The sequence below is a fragment of the Rousettus aegyptiacus genome, unplaced genomic scaffold (genome assembly GCF_014176215.1).
Source record: "Rousettus aegyptiacus isolate mRouAeg1 unplaced genomic scaffold, mRouAeg1.p scaffold_m13_p_17, whole genome shotgun sequence".
Lineage (NCBI taxonomy): Eukaryota > Metazoa > Chordata > Mammalia > Chiroptera > Pteropodidae > Rousettus > Rousettus aegyptiacus.
Genome location: NW_023416292.1, coordinates 402,578 through 424,250, shown reverse-complemented (window position 1 = coordinate 424,250; position 21,673 = coordinate 402,578). Strand labels below are relative to the sequence as shown.

Below are 21,673 nucleotides of genomic sequence, written 5' to 3'. Positions count from 1 at the left end.
TGGTTTTCTGGACATGCACTTTACTAGTAAGCCCCTCGTTGACTCAGTTTGGTTTAAGTGGTAGATATCATTACTGATTGAAATACAGAGCATGACTCTCTCCTTGCTCCTCTGTTCCCTTTCCAAATGTAAGTATGATATGTGTGAGATGAACATTTGCTCAGAAGCCTTCTCCATGCACAGGACATAGTTTCCTCCACAGTGATAATATTCATATGTATAAGCTCCAGAGAGGCACAGTAGTTTTATCTTTTTATGTGCAAGGGTGTTAAACATTAACTTGCTGGTCATAAAGAAGGGAACTGGGCTCAGTTCAGCTATTATTTGTCTCCTATTGTAAAGTCCAATTCTGATGGGAATTTTCCTTTTGATGACCCACCGATGCACCAGAATGCAGAAAAAGAACTTCACAGAAGTAGTAGAATTCATCTTCCTGGGATTCTCTATCTCTAGAAAACACCAGATAACCAACCCTCTTTGTGGTTTTCCCAACTATCTACATTTTAACTCTAGCTGGTAACATTATCATTGTGGCCACCAGCTGCATTGACCATTATCTCCACACTCTCATGTACTTTTTCTTGAGTATGCTAGTTAGTTCAAAGACACTATACACATTGGTCATTGTCCCATGAATGCTTTCTAGTCTCATTTTTTATAAACTCTTTGGCAGGCTGTGCAATACAGATATTCTTTTCATCATCTTGGCGAATAATAATTGCTTTCTACTCACAATAATGGGCTATGACTGCTTTGTGACAATCTACAACCCTCTGAGGTACACAAGTTATCATGAGCAAAGGGAAACATGCGAGGTTAGTATGTGGGTCCTTTGGCATTGTTCTGGTTATGGTCTTCCAGATAATAGCCGCATTCAATTTTCCCTTCTACGACATGGTGGCATACCACTTCTATGATACTTACCTAATTATGAAACTTTCGTGCATTGATACCACTATCAATGAGATAAGCAATTATGGTATAAGTCCATTTGTGCTTTTTGTGTCTTTCGGCCTGATCGCCATATCCTACATTCTCATTATCTCCTCCATCCTTAAGATTGCCTCAGCCAAAGACCAGAAGAAGACATTTTCCAACTATACCTCCCACCTCACTGTGGTCATTGTTCACTATGGCTGTGCCTCCATTGCCTACCACAAGCCTAAGTTAGAACACTCAATAGGAAAAGACCTCTCTCTATAATTTACACTATCATTACTCCTTTGCCGAACCCTGTTGTTTATAGTCTGAAAAACAAGTTCAAGGATACCCTCTACAGAGCTGTGGGAAGAAACATTTCTTAACAGATTGAATCTTTTTGTTAGGAGATTGTAGCCTAGTGTAGTGTGTCTACTCACAAATATAGCACAATACACAAGTTTATCAAATACAATGTTCAGAATATGTCAAAGAGTAAATGCTTTTCTTTTTCATAGTCTAGGGACAAGGCAGAAGACTAGGTCTATGCTATGGTGAATTTTGTTACCAGATACAAGAATAATTTTAAGCTGAATTAAGACTACTTGTTTCTGTGCAAACAAGGAATTTTGAAACCTTTTTTGTTCACAGTTTACCTGGCTCTTCTCAGACAGGGAGATCTGTGACCTAATCTGGTAAGGAGATGTGGAAAAGAAGCAGTTGGAACATATGTGGAAGGGGTCTTAGGAAAGTAAGCAGCAGAAACAGCCAGAAGATAGCTTTCATTCACAAGAGGTAAATCACTTGCCCTGTAATTGTCAATTCAAAATAGGTTTCCTAAATTCTTGTTTATTGAAAAATGAATAGCTTCGGCATAAAGGGTCACTTCTTCCATTATCCAGCCATGTTTGCTTCTTAAATAGTAATCATTTTTATGTGTATTCCTTCCTTCTGTGCAATCAAGGCAAAAATATCTATTGTTTTCTAAAGACAAGCTAAGTAGGGAGAGAACATATTGGTGTCTTTTCTCTGTAACTGCACTCTTATCCAGATGCACTTTTAATAAAGATGCTTCTCTTTTCAACCTATGGAAAATTTTATATTTCTAATTTATATTTAGTAGCTGCAATGCCATTGAATTAGTTGTCTTAGGTATTGGCTATACTGATTCCTGAGTCTAAGTCAAATGCCATTAAATTTCCTGCTCTTAGTATGTAGTGCAAACTTCATACTTCTCCTGATATTTATATATAAATAGGCATAATCATGTTACATCATTTTATGTCCTCAATAAGGAAAATTGTTGAAATATTTTGTTTTATGGATCTTCCCACCAGAGTTAGTCTCTACTCTGAGAAAGAGCTGGAAGACACAGAGACACAGATATGGAAACATCTGTTTTCACACACTCCTGGCTCCCATTGTTATATTATCCCCAGATTAGCTTCTATCCCTTACTTTCCAGTTTTGTTTCTCTGTTCTGAACGACAGAAATAGTACCGTTATACCTTCTAGGTGACCCATAATTTTCTTTCTGTTCTATAGATCTCCATGAAGGCTGAGGTTTCTTTGTACAGTCCCTTGTGGCAGACTGTCACATTTGGGTGACATCATAACTGATGTCAGTGTCTCCCTGATAACTAGAACTTGATATCCCTCTAGAAAAGATGTCCCAACCTAAGTTTTACAGTTCCCTAAGGAGTACTTGGATAGGTTTCAGAGGGTTTTTGAACTTTTTGAAACTATTCACTAAATTTTGAGCACAAGTGTGAATGTGCTTTTTCCATCATATTTTTAAAGAATTTTCTCTGGTATAAGTATTTCTTCCATTAAATCCCAGCAGAAGTAGACCATTTACTTCTACAATTTTTAAAAACTCTCTTAGAGAAGTACTCTTTGACCATGTCCATTTTTGCCTATATGGGCCCTGCTATTTTTCATTAACTTGGGGAAATGGAAGGTATGAGTGCTTCTCAGTAAGGAGTTGAAGGATAATGGGTGGTGGATAAATATCAGAAGGCACATGTGATTTTCTCTATTGAGAGTTTTCTTGCCTTTTCCCATTCCCTAAGTGTTTAAACATCCTCCTTGCACCTCCCCCTCATACCTCATGGATGAGTGAATTCCCCACTAATGTTAGTTGTTTTACATACTTTGCATGGCTTTATATTCAGTGGAGCAAGCAGATGCTACAAAAAAAGTGCAACAAACAGTACAAATAATATAAGGAGGTGGCAGGAAAACTAAATGTTAAATCAAGCTATATTCAGAACTGGCAATGTGTTGGTTAGCCCAACAGCCAGACTCTAAGGAAACCTACAGAACAAAGGAAGATTCCTCCTGGGATTACTAACAAACCATTCACCCACACCAAGGAGGGGAAATAGAGTCCTTAAGTCATACCCTACACAAAATAAACCCTACAGGGAACCTATAGAATAAAGACTGGAGATTGCCAGTAGGCTTTCTTGATCCATACCCATGCCTTTCACACTATGTACCCTCATCTTTCCCACTATTTACTCACACTATCAAAGGAAAATAGGTAAACAAAATTGTTAAAATGTAATTCATAAACACTAAGAATAATATATAAACTGAATTCTCTAAACACTCGTGGTCTCTGTCTGTCTGTCTGTCTGTCTGTCTTTCAGTCCGTCATTTTTCTCCTGGTCTTTTCTCTCAGTCTTTCTGTCCCTCTCGGCTCTCTCATTCTTTGTCTCTGAGAGACACATTCTGTCTATGAAGTGTTATGTCTTCTCTAATAAATTTTCCTTTTGATTCGAACTCTGGCATGGGTTTGAATTCTTTCCTGCACTAAGTCAAGAACCTTCTCTCTCTAGGTGCAGGACTTGAATCTCCACTTGTGGGGATTTCTGTAACACAGAAGTGGGAGGGTGTCTGTGGCCACAGATCCTCCAGTAAGATGAATCGGGGACAGTGAATCATTTGATTGTCGTCCCTTATAATCTATTTATAATACTTAGATTGCTGGCTAAAATGGGGGCTATCTTTGTTATAGTCATTGTTTTTGTCATCACCATCATCATCATTTTCTGAAATCTCACTTTACCCATGCTTCTTAATCTTTCTTCTTTTGCATATTGCAAATTCCACTTTTTTTCAATACTTTTTTTGTTCGGCCCCTTAGTTCATCAGAAAAATATGCATAATACCATGTATCAACTTATGAATATTTCTCAAGCACTAATTGTCAAGCAGTTAACTAGCCCCATGGTTACTATAATGAGTAATGCAGGGACTGTTTCAAGTTATTCAGTCTGATGGGTAAGACAAAGAAAAAACAAAAAGTACAAAAATTTAACCTAAACACATGTACAAGATTGTTGTTTGGGGTCAAGGAAATTGTACAAGAAAGAGAACTGGTCAAGTATATTTAAAAGGTCAAAAAAGAATTCACAGAGAGATTTGTGACACTAAGTCAATTGAACTGGGAGAGGAATGAGAAAGGGCAGTCAAGGGAAAGAGAAAAGACTAAGCAGGGAAACACAAGCCTGAAAAAAGGGTTAGAATAGATATTTTATTCACCTTTGTGTGTCCAATGACATGTTGAATATTAGTAAAAAAATAGTAGGTGCTTAATATACCCTTGGATAGATGAATGTATGAACACCTGTTGAGTATAAGGATAGTCAGGGGGTTTTTGATAGATATATCCTATCGTATTCTATCTGTCTGCCTTATAGACTTTTCTTGCCTAAAGTAAGCTAACAGAGAAAATAACAGGGTAGAGGTGATAATCTTAGGAGCATACTTGAAATTGTTTCCCCTCATTGTATGATTGACTGCACTTGCTCCATAGACTCAGTTGACATTAATATTTTTATGTTAATTAGTCACTCAAAACTGGGCTAGAAAAAATCCTTCTTTTGAAAGTAACTTCAAAAATCTTAAAAATGATTACTTGGGAGTTTGACATATAAAAGCAAGAGTTAAGATATTTTAAAATTTACCTTATAGAAAAATTATAAAACAGACTTATGGATCTTAAAACTTTTGAGATATGATTTCCATTGTTGGCTTTGTAGCTTCCCTGGAAAAAAATCACTTTCATTTGATATCCTTTCCCATTTCCTACTGGCAATGCATGATAAATTAGAGGAGAAAATAGTTGCAGCACTCCCAATAATAAGTAGAATAAAACATTTTCTTAATGGTACAACTGTTTCTGGGAGATGAGAGAGGAGGGAGGTGGCCAGGAGAGATAAAATTAAACCAAAAGGCATACAGGTAGTAAGTGGCACAAGAGCTTAAATTTTAATGTCATTTTGAAGCGTTCAAGTACCCAAACCAGTTTGTTGTTGCAGAAGTGTGTATACATATGTGAGTAGGCATGTGTGAGCATGTGCGTATTTCATGTACATGTCTATTTCTATGGGGAGTAACATTTGGGAGTTTTAAATGTGCTGGGTGTCATGGTAAGCAGAGATAATGCTTTATTTCGTTTAATAATTATCCCTAATATTTATGTAGTCCTTTATAGTCTACAACGGTCTTTCACATTTATCACCTCATTTGATTCTCACAGAACTTCTATAAAGGAAATCTTATAGCCCCATTTTTCAGATAAATAAACTGGGGGTATATTAAGTGACTCTCCAAGGTCATAAACACCATTAGACATAGAAATAGAGCTAAAACAAAAGTGATCCTCAATTACAAATCTGTTAATTCTAAATTCTGTTCTCTTTTAATTACTCTATCCTTAAGTACAACATGCATACTTTATTAATTCTTCAGAGAATAAGATATGATGAATGAGTAAAATATGTTTTAGATTCTAAAGCTTCCTTTAAAATAGTATTGATCAAATCTTTTTGAAATGTTCATTTCCTTCCTCATTTTAGGACACAGAATGTATTGATGATCATAAAGTTATATCATCTATCTATCTATCTATCTATCTATCTATCATTTATTTATTTTTCATACATAGATACCAAGATTTTTTATTTTCTTTTTCCTTTTTGCCATTTTTTAAAACTTTTAACATTTTATTTTTTTTTATTTTTCCCCCTATCCCCTCCTTCCCCCCCTCTGGTAACCACTAGTCCTTTGTCCATATCCATGAGTCTCTGTTTGTTTGTCCTGTTCATTTGGTGCTTTTAGGTTTATATCCCACATATAAGCACTATTATGTGATTTTCAACTTTTTCTGTCTGGCTTACTTCGCTTAGTATGATTATTTCAAAGTTCATTCATGTTGTTGCAAATAGCAATATTTCATCTCTCCTTATGCTGAGTAATATTCCATTGTATATATGTATGGCATGCAAATATATTTTGGGATATGGGTTTTTAAGTCTTTGAGGTAAATACCCAGTAGAGGGATTGCTGGATCATATGGTAGTTTTTTGAGGAAACTCCATACTGTTCTTCATAGTGGCTGTACCAATTTGCAGTCCCACCAGCAGTGTATGAGGGTTCTTATTTCTCTATATCCTCCCCAACATTTGTTATTACTTGTCCTGTTGATTATAGCTATTCTAACAGGTGTGAGATGGTGTCTCATTGTGGTTTTGATTTGCATTTCCCTAATAGCTAGCAATAATGAGCATCTTTTCATATGTTTGAAGGCCATTTCTAAGTCCTCTAGGAAGTAGTGCCTGTTCAGGTTCTCTGCCCATTTTTTGATTGGATCATTTGTTTTTTGTTGTTGTTGTTATTGAGTTGTATGAGTTCTTTATATATTTTGGATATTAGGCCTTTATTGGAGGCATTGCTTAAAAATATATTTTCCCATTCGGATGGTTGTCTCTTAATTTTCTTGATGGTTTCTTTTGCTGAGCAGAAGCTTTTTAGGTTGATGTAGTCCCATTCATTTATTTTAGCTTTTACTTCCCTTGCCTTTGATGTCAAATTCATAAAATCCTCTTTAAGTGCAAGGTCATTGAGTTTAGTTCCTATGTTTTCTTCTATGCATTTTATTGTTTCAGGTCTTATATTCAGGTCCTTAATCCATTTTGAGTTAATTTTGGTGTGTGGGGACAGACAACAGACTAATTTCATTTTTTTGTAGGTGGCTTTCCAATTTTCCCAGCACCATTTATTGAAGAGGCTTTCCTTTCTCCACCGTATGTTTTTGTCCTTTTTGTTGAAAATTATTTGCCCATATAAACATGGGTTTACTTTTGGACTTTCGATTTTGTTCCACTGGTTCGTGTGTCTGTTTTGGTACCAGTACCATGCTGTTTTGATTACTGTCACTTTGTAGTATAATTTGAAGTTAGGCAGAGTGATGCCTCCAGCCTTGTTATTTTTATTCAGGATGACTTTGGCAATTCGGGGTCTTTTGTGCTTCCATACAAATCTGATGATTTTTTGTTTTATTTCTTTAAAAAGTGCCGATGGGATTTTCATGGAGATTGCATTAAATCTGCATAATGCTTTAGGTAATATGGTCATTTTAACTATGTTGAATCTTCCAATCACCAGAACACAGAACATCTTTCCATTTCTCTGTATCTTCTTCAATTTTTTTAATAGGGCCTTATAGTTTTTATTATATAAGTGCTTCATATATTTTGTTAGATTTATTCCTAGGTATTTTATTAATTTTTTTGCAATTGCAAAAGGAATTATTTTTTTGCTTCTTTTTCTGACACTTCGTTGTTAGAATATAAGAATGCTATGGATTTTGAACTTTAATATTGTATCCAGAAGCTTTACTGTATTTGCTTATTGTTTTTAGTAGTGTTCTTATGGAGTCTTTAGGGTTTTCTACATAGAAAATCATGTCATCCTCGAATAGTGACAGTTCGACTTCTTCGTTTTTTATTTGGATGCCTTTTATATCTTTCTCTTTCTTTCTTGGACTCGCTAGGACCTCCAATGTTATATTGAATAACACTGGTGATAGTGGACAGCCTTGCCTTGCTCCTGATCTTAGAGGGAAGAGTTTTAGTTTTCCACCATTAAGTATAATGTTGGCTGAGGGTTTGTCATAGATGGCCTTTATAATGTTAAGGTACTTTCCTTCTATACTGATTTTGTTGAGTGTTTTGATCATAAATGGATACTGTATCTTGTCAAAGGCTTTTCCTGCATCTATTGATATGATCATATGCTTCTTATTTTTTAATTTGTTTACATGGTGTATCGCATTAATCGATTTCTGTATGTTGAACCATCCCTGTGTCCCTGAGATAAAGCCCACCTGATTGTGGCGTATAGTCTTTTTATATGTTACTGTATTCGATTCATTAGTAACTTATTTAGGATTTTTGCATGTGTGTTCATAAGAGATATTGGTCTGTAGTTTTCTTCTTTTGTGTTATCTTTACCAGGTTTCGGTATCAGAGTAATATTGGCCTCATAAAATGAGTTGGGAAGTATTGCCTCCTCTTCGATTTTTTGGAAGAGTTTGAGAATTGATATTAAACATTCTTTGACTGTTTGGTAGAATTCACTGGTGAAGCCATTTGCTCCCTTACTTTTACTTTTTGGTTAGGTTTTTGATTGTTTCAATTTCCATATTGCTGATCGGTCTTGATTCAGTCTAGGAAGATATTTTTCTAATTACTGGTCCATTTTTTCTAGGTTATTAAATTTGTTATTATATACTTTTCATAGTACTTTTGCATGATCTTTTGTATTTCTGCAGTGTCAGTCATAATTTCCCCTCTTTCATCCCTGATTTTGTTTATTTGTGTCCTTTCTCTTTTTTCATTAGTGAGTCTAGCCAGGGGTTTGTCAATTTTAGAATCTTCTCAAAGAAGCTGCTCTTCGTTGCATTCATTTTTTCTATTGTTTTGTTTTCAATTTCATTTATTTCTGCTCTAATTTTGATTATTTCTTTCCTTCTGCTGACTTTAGGCCTCATTTGTTCTTTCTTTTCTAGTTTTTTAAGATGAAACATTAGGTTGTTTATTTGAGCTCATTTCTGTTTTTGGAGATAGCCCTGTAATGATATGAATTTTCCTCTTATGACCACTTTTGCCATGTCCCAAAAGTTTTGATATGTTGTACTATCATTATCATTCGTTTCTATGTATCTCTTAATTTCTCTTTTTGTTTCTTCCCTGATCCAGTTATTCTTCAGTAACATGTTATTTAATCTCCATTTATTTGTGGTTCTTCCTGTTTTTTTTTTTTTCTGCAGTTGATCTCTAGTTTGAAAGCATTATGATCAGAGAATATAGTTGGTATGATTTCAACCCTCTTGTATTGGTTGAGACTGTTTCTGTGTCCCAATATGTGGTTGATTCTTGAGAATTTTCCATGTACACTAGAGAAGAATGTATAAGCAGCTGTTCTGGGATGAAAGGCTCTGTAAATGTCAATTATGTCCAATTGGTCTAATGTGTCATTTAAGGATGTTATTTCCTTATTGATTTTTTGTTTGGATGATCTGTCTATAACTGACAGATTTAGGTATTTAGGTTTTCTACTATGATAGTGTTTTGGTTTGTCTCTCCCTTTAGTTCTGTTAGTAATTGCTCTCTGATTGGGAGCATAGATATTAATAAATGTTATGTCTTCTTGGTGCATAATTCCCTTTATCATTATGAAGTGTCACTCAGTATTTTTCTTTATCTTTTTTATTTTGAAGTCTGTTTTGTCCGATATTAGTACCACTATTCTCACTTTTCTCTGAATGCCATTTGCTTGAAATATCATTTTCCATCCTTTCACTTTGAGTCTGTATTTGTCTTTGGAGCTGAGGTGTGTCTCCTGTAGGCAGCATATGGTTGGGTTTTGGTTTTGATCCATTCTGCAACTCTGTGCCTTTTTATTGGTGAGTTCAGTTTATTTACGTTTTGGGAGATTATTGAAATATGAAGTCTTCTTATAGACATTTTCTCTTTTGCCTTCTGGTAGCTTGGTGTTTCCATTACTTCCTTGACCTTGTGTTTCTGTTTTCTTTATTTTGGTTGACTTTTGTAGGTTTTGTCCCTGATTCTTCTTGTATTTTGTTATATACTTCAGTTCTGAATCTATGGTGCATGGTTACCTTTACAAATTTGAAAAAGATAGTTACACACACACACACACACACACACACACACACATATACAGTCATCCATTTACTTCTGCATGTACTTTATCTCCTTTCCCTTTTGTGAATTTGGATCTTTGAATCCTCCCCTTTTCAGTCATTGTTATCTCAATTTGTTTCTATGTATGCTGAATGTTCATTACTATCTTGCTATATCAATTCTCTTATTATTATTCAGCTTATAATGCCCCGTTCTTAGTAAGGGTTGCATTCCTCTGCTTCTATTTGCCTAATTATGTATTTTTGTTGTTATTTTGTTTTAGGTGCACTGACCTCCTTCATAATTTCCTGTAGTGCAGGCCTCCTAGTGGAGAATTTCCTCAATTTTTGTATGTCTGGAAAGGTCTTAATTTCTCTTTCATATCTAAAAGAGAGTTTAGCTGGATACATTATTCTAGGCTGGTCATTCTTTTCACTTAATAGTTTATTTGATTCCATTCTTTTCTGGCTTGTAAGATCTGCACTGAGAATTCTGATGATAATCTAATGAGTTTTCCTTTATACGTTACCATTTTCCTCTCCCTGGCTACCCTGAGAATTCTCTTTGTCATTGATTTTTGATAACTTTAATACGATGTGTCTTGGTTAAGGCCTTTTGGGGTCAAGATAATTGGGTGCTCAGTTGACTTCTTGAATTCCAAGCTCCAGCTCATTCCTTAGATTTGGGGAATTCTTGTCCACTATTTGTCTGAAAATGCTTTCTAGTCCCTGCTCCTTTTCCTCCCCTTTGAGAATTCCCATTATTCTCCTGATGATATTAGTAGTTCTTGTATTTCTTTTTCTTTTTTGTTCATTCTTCAATTTCTCTCTTCTTCCTTCTGATTTATTTCTAGAATTCTGTCTTCAACATTACTGATCCTTTCCTCCATTTGATCGACTCATTTGGTTGTTTCATTTTGAGGGTTTTGATCTCCTTGCTCTTCTCATCTAGTTGTTTTTGTGATTTCTGAAATTGTTGATATGACTCATTTTGGAACTCGCTGAGTTTTTTTCAGAAGTACTGTCCTGAATTCTCCGTCACTGAAGTTGCATATTTCTATGTCTGTAAGCTCATTTTCTAGAGATTTTTCTCTTTCTTTCTGAGATGCTTTGTCACCTTGGTTGTTCATGGTGATTAATGGACTATTTTTTCCACCTTGGCATTAAAGGATGTGTATTCTGTTGTTTTTCTAGAAAGAAGATTTATTATATAAAAATCTTTCTTTAGCCTGCTGCAAAGATGGTGCTCTTTATTTGGTTTCCAGTAGGTGGTGTCTAAGCCTCTTGGGTCCCTAACGATTTCACTAGTGTCTGTTCAGATTCCCCTGGGGCTCCGTGATCTTTCTTGAAGGATATTAGGGGAGGGGCCCTCTGGGTGGGCTGGGTTTTGTGGCTGCAGCTCAGCCTTGGTTTCACAACCACAGTCAGTAAGAATCAACTGTTATTTCTCTGTAGCCTGCTTCTCCACTCTCTGCCCTGATGACTGAGCCCTATAGCCTGTCAGTCATGGGGAGCTCACAACCCTCCCAGGTTCAGCTGTTCAGGGAACTTGCAGCACAAACTCACTGCTCCTTCTTCCCTCCCCCTGTTCCTGCAGGGAGCTCCAGAGGCTGCGGGAGGTAGCCTCAATCTCTGCAGCATTAGCTCAGATCCCCCTGGGGCTCTGAAGTGTTTAAAAGATTGGAGCATATGGTAGGAGGGGCCTTCTGGGTTGGGAGTTGGGGGCTGCAGCTCAGCCTTGGTTTGGAACTGAGGCCAGTGAAAATTAACTGTTGTTTCTCTGCTGTGCAGTCCCACTTCTCTGCTTTTTGCTCTGATGACTGTACCCTGTTGCCAGCCACTAAGTCCCAACACTTCTAGGAAGAGCTGATCAAGAAAGTCTCTGCATTTTCACTCCTCCCCATCCTCCTGGCAGCTGTGAGAGGCAGCTTTTTTATTTGTCTCAGTCCATCGCCCAATACTCAGGGTTCTGACCTGTGGTAGCTCTTATGCGCAGATCCCATGCTCAGACGTGCTGGTGTGCAGTTTGGTGTTTTTTTTGTTGAGTTTTAGATGTTCACCTTATTGTTGTTTCAAGGGGAAAGATCTGAGGACGTCTCTCACTCCACCATGTTTTCCCAGAATTCTGATCTTATATTAAAGTGTTTACTTCTGAATTAAATGACCCACGGAAGAAAATTTAACTTTGAGTGGTGAACACACAATGCAATATAGATATGACGTATTATTGAATTATATACACGAAACATTATTTTATTAACCAATATCACCCCAATTAATTTAATAAAAAATGACCCACATGCTAGTATTTTATGAATTTTGTATTAGTATTTTATAATTTCTGACTTCTTTAATGATTCAGTTGTTAACATCAACAAATATGACATGTTCACTCTGAGTACTAGGTAATGAGTTAAGCACTAGAGATGCAGAGATAAGTAAAACTCAAGGCTTGCTTTTGATCAGTTAATCTACTTGCAACCTATTTCAATACAGTATGATTAGCACTATACACAGGTACTGTGGAACCTTAGAGAAGAAAATGGCCCAATTTTGCTGATGACCTCTATTCTTGCATATATTTGTAAGAGCACATATTAAATGAGTTTGGCAAGTTCATACATTCTCTAAGGAGGCTTCCTGATGTTGCACCTACTCAAAGATTGCAAATGCACCAAGATTAATAAATTCAGAATTGCTATAATGTATCATGTACAATATCCAGTGTACATTTACTGAATGCATGAGGTTGGAACAAACAGAAAAATGTAACCTATAGTCAGGAGAAAATCAGTCTATATAAATCAATCTTAAGATGACTCAAATTAGTAGTTAGGGACTTAAAAGCAAGCAGCTAGTATAATGGGTTCAAAGTTCCCTGCAGGATAGACTTATCTCTGTGAGCTACACTGTCATCACCCCCCCACACACACCTCCACTAAACCCATAATGAACAAATAGATGTTGAATCTCAGTCAAGAAATGACAGATGTAATAAGAAATAGTATTTATAAAAATAAAATTTTAAATATTTGAAATTAAAAATGTATTAATTTGCTCAGTTGAACAAATTAATAGATCTAAGTTAAATAAAAAGAGAAATAGACAAATCTACAATTCAGATTGGAGATTTCAATACTTTTCTCTTAACAATTAATTGAGTAAATAAAAAATAAGCATATAAAATAGTTGTTCCAGTTTCAATCAACTTGACCTATTTACAAGTGAAGTATTAGGTGTGATAGGAGTGAAAGAAGATATGCCCTCTACCACCCCTTAACTCCTGGACCAATGAGCTCTGGCTATATAATTGTGTGCTTCAAAACATATACTACTTGCTTTAAAACAGAACCCCATCATTTCAAGATATCTATCAACTGGTGATGTAACCAAGTCATTAGTAAACCATGCATCTTTTAATTTATAAGCTATTTCTGGATGATGAACTATGTGGTAAGACTAGTTAATTCCACAGACATGTGTCCTTTGCTCTACTTCCTTTACTGTGAAGTGAGTTTCTTGATCAGATGCAATGCTATGGGAAATGTCACAGTGGTGGTTAAGGCATTCTGAGTGTCCACAGGTTGTGGTGCTGGCAGAATGAAATATTGTAAACAAGGAAAATAAATTCATTTCCACAATATGTATCTATTCTAGCAAAAACCTTTTCATGATGAATGAAAGAGGTTCAGTATAATCAACCTCTTACTAGGCTTGTTTTTACAAATAATAATGCCATGTTTAGGGCTTATTACTGATGTCTGCTCTCAGCAGATTAAGTGCTCAAAAATAGTGTTAGCTAGGTCAGCCTTGGTAAGGGGAAGTCCACATTGTTGAGCTCATGTACAGTCTCCGTTCTTGCCAATATGGCCACTTTGCTCATGAAACCTTTGAACAAACTCTGAAGTAGCTGGGGTGAGGGGCTAAATGACATCCATAGAGCATGTCATTTTGTCCATTTGACCTCTATATAAACTTTCATTTTGACTGATGGTCAAAGTAATATTTTGAGTCCCAATATATCAGCATCAGTTCAGAGTCAATGTCAAGTAATCTTTGGAAGGCCTGGGCTTTTTCTAATCATCAGTGCAGTCACTCTAGTGTAAGACACAAGTCTTATGCTAGAAGGTTGTTTGAAAGATTTATAGTGCATATTTGCATTAATGATGCAGGGTATTTGGTCCCCTTTTGAATCAAGGGATTCTGAATGTGTGAATTGACATTGGTTTGGAAACTGATTGAGAGTCTGTCATGCTCCACTGTATTGACTCAAGTCAGATGATAGATGTAGTGTTAGTTCAGGTCTTACCCAAGGTAGGTTTGTTGGTTCAAGGACTCACTCAGTGGTCTTTTTCTCAGTTCTTGACTGCAAAATAAGAATAGACATACTTAGCAACTGACAGAGTCCCCACAGTGGTCGAAAGTATTTCTCTTCCCACTAAGATAATAAATGAGAGACAATATCACATTACCATGGAAATTGTAGCAATTCATGGTGCCATAAAAGACTTGAAAAGAGCAGGGCTAGTAATACCCAACTAATCCTTGTTTAATCTCTCTAATTTGGTCCATGAAGAAGTGAGGTGTATATTAGAGAATGACTGTATGTTATTGGAAACTTAATCAGCTTGTGATACCAATTGCAGTTGCTACTCCAGATATAGTATCTTTACTGGAATAAGTGAATACAATACCTGTCACTTAGTATGTAGCTATTGACCTGGATAATGACTTTTTTCTATGCCAATTTTAAGGACAACCAGAAGTAGTTGCTTTTACCTAGCAGGACCAATAGTATATATTTCACAGTCTTGCTTTAAGACTATGATAATTCTGTTGCTCTCTGTGATAATGCAGACCACAGAAATCTTACTTGTCATGACATTTCATAAGACATCACACTTATCAACTATGTTGATAAAATTGTGCAAATTAGATATGTTGAACCGAAAGTAACAATTACTTTAGATGCCTTAGTAAGACATACATAAAAGAGAGGGTAAATTCTAATTCTATAACAATCAGGGTTCAATTAGAAGACAAAAACCACACAGTAATTTGAATAAGGAGTTTAATATAAAATTTATCAACTACGACAAAAAACTGGAGCTATGAGGTTTTGGATAACAATTAGTAAAGATAATTTCAAGAATATAGGGACAGGAGGTATAAGGAATAGCCACTATTCCCAGGGCTAAGAGTGTGTAATATGGGAAAACAAAGTTCTTTGGAATTTTTACTGTTCTTATAAAAACATTTGTCTCTTGAACCATGAAAACGCATATGATATGAGTAAATTGTTTGCTTTCATCTCCTGTAGAAACATTTTACTTTTTACATACAATAAGGATTAGATTTGAAGCCATTTGCTTCTCCAGTGGTGGAGTTAATTGCTTCCATACAATAAAGCTCCTCTTATTCTCCAAGAAGCCTACTAGTTACATTTTTGATTGGGAATCTAAATTGAAGCATTATCACCTTGCTTGTTTACATTTCAAAAAGGATGGCGCCTGAAGCCATAAAGAAATTTCTAAGTTGTAAAAGTTACTGGGTTTATCTTCCCTTTAGAGAAATTTATTTATATACCAAAGGATTTAAATAAGGAACTTTTTCATCCTATCTCCAAGAAGACTCTTTCAGAAGGAGAAGGAGAAAAATAGTCTCTTTCTCCCTTACATATTTCGCCATCTCTTACACACAGAGTGATCTTAACATTTGTGTAGGATAGATTTTCCAGCTGGCTCTTATCATATCACTCTGTAGAGTTGCAAATGTGGAGAGAATAAAGCTCCAATGTTATTTTGACTGTAGATTGTGCAGTAAGCATAATAAACCTACTCTGATTCAGAAACTTCTTGTATGCATCCAGAAACAGTTAATAAACATGAATATTAAAAACCTGAAAAGCACTCAGGGAAGAGCTGCAACACTCCCTGTATGAAGGCTGAAATTTAAACTTCATTGAAGAGGGCACAGCATTGATCCACTGTATGACAGAGACATTGCAATGTGCTATTCTGAGGATTGTGTCTTGCTGGAGGCACTCCATTATGCAAAAAGGGTGCTGAGAAAAACTGCTTGATGCTGGGTGGAATTGATTGCCGTGCACTGCAGGAGCTGAATGCTGGGGAAGCTGCCCATGTTGCAGGGACTTTGTGCTGGTGAAGCCAATTTATGCTGGAAAACATGCCAAGCGGAACACATTTGAACCAGGAATAAAAATCCCTGCATCCTGCAATGTGTTTTTGGTGCTCAGTATTCTCAAAGTTCAACACTGTGCCTGCTGTTAAGGGCCCAGCTCAATTTCTTCAGAGCAAGCAATGAAGGGAAATTTGAAGTTGAAGGGCAGTAAATTATAAAACATGTCATAGGGAAGTAAAGTCCAAGTAGAAAACAGAGATTTATTAAGCTAAGGAGACAAAAATTAAAATTTACAGCCAGTGATGTGGTTAGAAATTATAGGGTAGAGTATAGGAGAAGAGGAAGCTGTGTAAAATAAGAGCTCCAGAAATATGCATAAGCATCTCCTGGTTTTTAGCAGAATATTATTCTATGCATACTCTGGGCAAGACACAATAAAACTGGCAAAGAACAAATAAATAGAAATTCTGAAGTTTACCCTTGGCTATGAGACATTGGTGTCTGATCAACTAAAACAGAGAAGCTTAACTTTACACCTTGGGCCCTCAAATGAGACCCCAGTAAGACCAGACATCAGAAATAGGGATACTATAACTATAAAGTGAAGATTAATGAGATATGATCTATCAAATATAAACAGATAGATCAAGAGAATCAAGCTTAATAGGGTCCATAAGTACATAACTGAACAAAATTCAATGTTCCTTAAAGGTATACAAGAAAAAAATGCAATGATCTACACATATAATTTTAAATCTCCAGCATTCAATAAAAAAAGAGAATTCAATATATGAAGAAGCAGAAAATGTCACTTGTAGTCAGAAGAAAAATCAGTCAAAAGAAAGACAAAAATGAAAGCAATGACAGAAAAAGTGGACAAGGATGTTGAACCAATATAAAAATTACAAATATGTTCAAGCATTAAAAGAAAACATGAATGTAATGAGAAAAGAAATTGAAGCTATAAAAGAACCAATGTAACTTCTAGGCACAAAAGAAATACAATATCTGAAATGAAAATTCACTAGACAAGATTAATACGAGATTAGAAACTCTAGAAGAAAAGATCATTGAAATTGAAGAAAAAACAATAGAAATTACTTCCCAAAGAATAAAAATGAAAGATTGAAAACAAACAATAATCTTTGAGAAAAAAGTCAAACAGCCCAACATAAAGACATTAGAGTCCCATAAATAAAGAACAGAGAGTGAAAACCACAGTAAAAATATTTGGATAAATATAGCAATGCCATTTTTAATTTTGATAAAAATTATGAACCCACATAATAAGCAGTTCAACAAAATACAAGAGAAACACAGGCAACACAACACATACCAAGAAACATCCAGACCACATGGCTAAAACCAGAGATGGAGAGGAAAACATCTTAAAAACAGCCGGGAAAGAGAAATTACGTACACAGGAATACAGAAAAAAAATTCAGACTTCTTTTCAAAAAACAATTCAAGTCAGAAGTCAAAAAAATAATATGTTCATAGTACTAAACACCAAAGTCTGTAAACAAATTCTATATTCAGAGAAAATATAACTAAAAATGAGGATAAATAAAGAATTTTCCAGGCAAAGCAAAACTAAAAGAATTTATGACTAATGTACCTGCACCACAAGAAATGTTGCAAATTCTTCAAGCAGAAGGAAAATGATACCAAATGGAAATGTGGATGTATATAAAAGAATGAAAAAGTCAGAAATAATAAATATGTGATAAATATAACAAAATTTTTTTATCATTGTAAAATTTCTTCAAAAGACTTATAGTGGAGTTTAAAACATGTAGAAATGAAATACAAAAGAAAAGTAGCACAAAGGACAGGAGAGGGAAATATAACTACACAGTTGTAATCTTATATATATGTGAGGCGGCATAATGTTTTATGAAGGTATAATTTGACAAGTTAAAGATACATAGTATAAACTCCTGAGCAACTACTAAAATATAAAACAAATAAGCCAATATTGAAAATATGATGGGATTATAAAACATACTTGATTAATGCAAATATATCAAAATAAGAGAGAAAAATTGAACAAAGAGGACATGGATCAAATAGAACAACCAATTAAATGGTAGATTAAGCTATTAGGCTAATAGCTCTGAATACTCCAACTAAAATAGTTTGTCAGACAGAAAAAAACAAGACTTAACTATATGTTTTCCATATGAAGCACAGTTCAAATATAAAGAAAAAGATAGATAAAAAGTAAAAGGATGGAAATTATATACCATGCAAACACAAAATATAAGAACACTATACTGACTATATTAATGTAAGACATATGAGATTCATTCCAGACATAAGAGGTATATTTCACAATGATAAAGGAGCAATCTATCAAGAAGCTGTAAGAACCTTAAATGTGTACACTACCTAATAACAGAGCTTCAAAACCCACAATACAATAACTGATAGAACTAATGATAGAACAGCCAAATCTACAATTATAGTCGAAGATTTCAATAATTCTGTCACAATAATTGTGGTAACAAGTAGACAAAAAGTCAGTAAAATATTTAGAAGACTTGGCTTGTTTCAACCAATTTGATCTAATTGACTTATAGAACACTTCTTCTAAAAACAGCAGAATGCACATTCTTTTCAAATGTTCACGAAACATTCACCAAGATAGATCATTTTCCGGGCTTTAAAGCAAGTCTTAATAAATTTAAAAAGATTAAAATCATACAATGTACCTTCCATGGCCATAGTGGAATTAAATTAGAAATAAATGACAAAAATGCATATGGAAAATCCACAAATATTTAGAAAGTAAACAACACACTTTTCGATATTTCATAGGTCAAAAACGAAACTGTGAGGGTAATTGGGACAGTTTTAGAATTGAATAAAAATGAAAATACAAACTATGAAAAAATTGTACAATAGAGTTAAAGTAGTTCTTAGAATTTTATGGCTTTGAATTCATATATTGGTTAAGAAGAAAGGTCCAAATTCAATAATCTAAGCTTCTATTTTAAGAAGATAAAAAGAAAGGAAATTAAAGCCAAAATGAATATAAGAAAATAAATAATAAAGGTAAAAACTAAAATTAATGACATAGAAAACAAACAAAAATAAAGTCAATGAAGCCAAAAGCATGTCAAAAAATAAATACATTTTATAAACTTCTAGTCTGACTAACCAAGAAAGAAAAGAAAATATAATTAAAGTGGGAACATACTACAAATCCTGTAAATATTAAAGGATTAGGAAAAGAACATTATGAGAACATTTGTTCAATTAATTCTACCACCTACACAAAGTTGATAAAATCTTTGAAAGTCACCGATGATCATATTTGACCTAAGAGAGGTTCTAGACTAAATGGCAGAATAAGAAAACACTGTTCTTACCTGCTCCCAAGATCACATTAAAATTACAACTAAATTATAGAACAGTTAGCCTGGAGAAACATATAAAGACTGGTCGAACAGAACTCCTATAACTAAAGACATAAAGAAGAGGTCACATTGAAACTGGTAGAAGTGGCAGAGACACAAAACTGGCTGGACCTACACCTTGTGTGGCAGTCAAGATTTAAAAGGAACATTTCAGTTGCAGAGGTCCCCCCTAAAGAGTGAGGGGACCCAGCCCCAAACTGGGCTCCCCAGCCAAGTTTCCAGTGCCAGGAATAGGAGTCCCCACAAAATCTGGCACTGAAAGTTTGCAAACATTCTGTCCATTTGGGGTGAGATGGAAGGCTGCTGGAAATATAGACATCCTCTCAAAGGATTCAGACACAAACTTGCTCATAGGCACTCAGCCTGGGCTCTGGCTGAGGGACAGTGACTTAAGAGGAGCCAGAGACATATAGGAAAAGACTGAATTATGTGGCTTCAGGACGAAGGCTGGAGGGAAAACTCACCATTTTCCCTGTGTTGAGTCCCCCACCCTTGTGCAGCCTACAAGAAGTGTCCATTTTGCCTGTGTCGAGCCCTTCCCACACATGACTGAATCTAAATCTTCATTGGCCTGGTGAGCTCCCCTCACTTCACCCTGGTGACTCCCTTGGACCTGGCTCCTACTAACTTACATACTGTTTAAGCTTTTTCAGTGGCTGAGCCTTACAAGCAGCCAGCTAGCAGCCTCAGGCCTTGGGTTGACCTGAACCTTTAGCTAAGTTGTCCCAGGCCGGGTACTGTGGCAGCTAGCCTCAGTTCACAGTGTGGGCTTTCCCACATGCCTCCAGGTCCAGCACAGACAGAGACCAGCTATGGATCACTTTGTAGCTTCTAACAGGTAGACAGCCCCAGGCTGTTCACAGGCAGTTGCTGATCTTGGCCTTCACAGGAACCCCTCACAAAGGGCCCCATAGCCAGCGCACATGGTGGCCGGCTTCAAACCACAACCGAACACCATTCAATTAGCCTCACAAGTAGCACACCCAAAAGATAGTCTCAACAGGTACCAAAACCCATTGGAGTGAATCCGACACTGTGGGGTCAGCCCCAACACAGTAGCTCGTACATTCTGGGTGTGGCCACTACTCACAGCCAGTCAGCCTGAGTGTCAACCCCACTCCCTATAGAGTCAACAGCAATCAAGTCTCAATTACAACAAGAAAGCACACACGATCCACATAAGAGACCATCCCAAAGCACGTGGTGCAGGTGATCAGAGTGACTGCACCACTGGTTCACACAAGGCATACCACATAAGGCCACCCTGCCAAGCCTGGGACATGTAGAAGGTCTACATAATACATAGAAGATATACATAATACATAGAAACAAATACAGAGAGACAGCCAAAATGAGAAATTGGAAAAACATGTCCCAAATAAAAGAATAGGAGAAAACTCCAGGAAAGAACTAAATGAAATGGAGGCTATCAACCTATATACAGAGTTCAAAACACTGATTATAAGGATACTCAATGAACTTAGGAGAAGAATAAATTAATCTTAGTGAGAACTTCAACAAAGAGATAATAAGCATAAACAACAACAACAACAAATAACATGAAAACCATAAAAAAGAACCGGCCAGAAATGAAGACTATAGTAACTGAAATGAAGACTACACGAGAAGGAATTAACAACAAATTAGATAAAACAGAGGATCAAATAAGTGATTTGGAAGATGAGGTAGCAGAAGACACTCAGTCTGAACAGCAAAAAGAAAAACATGATTAAAAAATGAGAATAGTTAAAGGATCTCTGGGCTAACATCAAATGTAACAACATTTGCATTATAGGGGTCCCACAAAAGGCAGAGTGAGAAGATTGAGAACCTGTTAGATAAAATTACTGAAAACAACTTTAACCTGGTGAAGAAAATGGACATAAAAGCCCCAGAAGCGAAGAGAGTCCCAAACAAGATGAATTCAAACAGGTCTACAACAGGACACATAATAAAATGGCAAAGGTTGAAAACAATGAGAGAATTCTAAAAATGATCAGAGAATGGCAGCTAGTTACTTACAAAAAAGCTCTCATAAGACTGTCAGCTAATTACTCAACAGAAACTTTGCAGGCCAGAAGGGATTAGCAGGAAATTTTTAAAGTGATGAAAAGCAAGGAACTACACCAAGACTATTCTATCCAGCAAGGCTGTCAATTAAAATTGAAGGTGAGATAAAGAACTTCCTAGACAA

At 35.8% G+C, this 21,673-nt stretch overlaps 1 pseudogene; it reads left to right on the top strand.

Annotated features, from left to right (window-relative positions):
* The first annotated feature begins 391 nt into the window (after window positions 1-391).
* LOC107508922 lies at window positions 392-1,304 on the top strand (annotated as a pseudogene).
* Window positions 1,305-21,673: the final 20,369 nt, after the last annotated feature.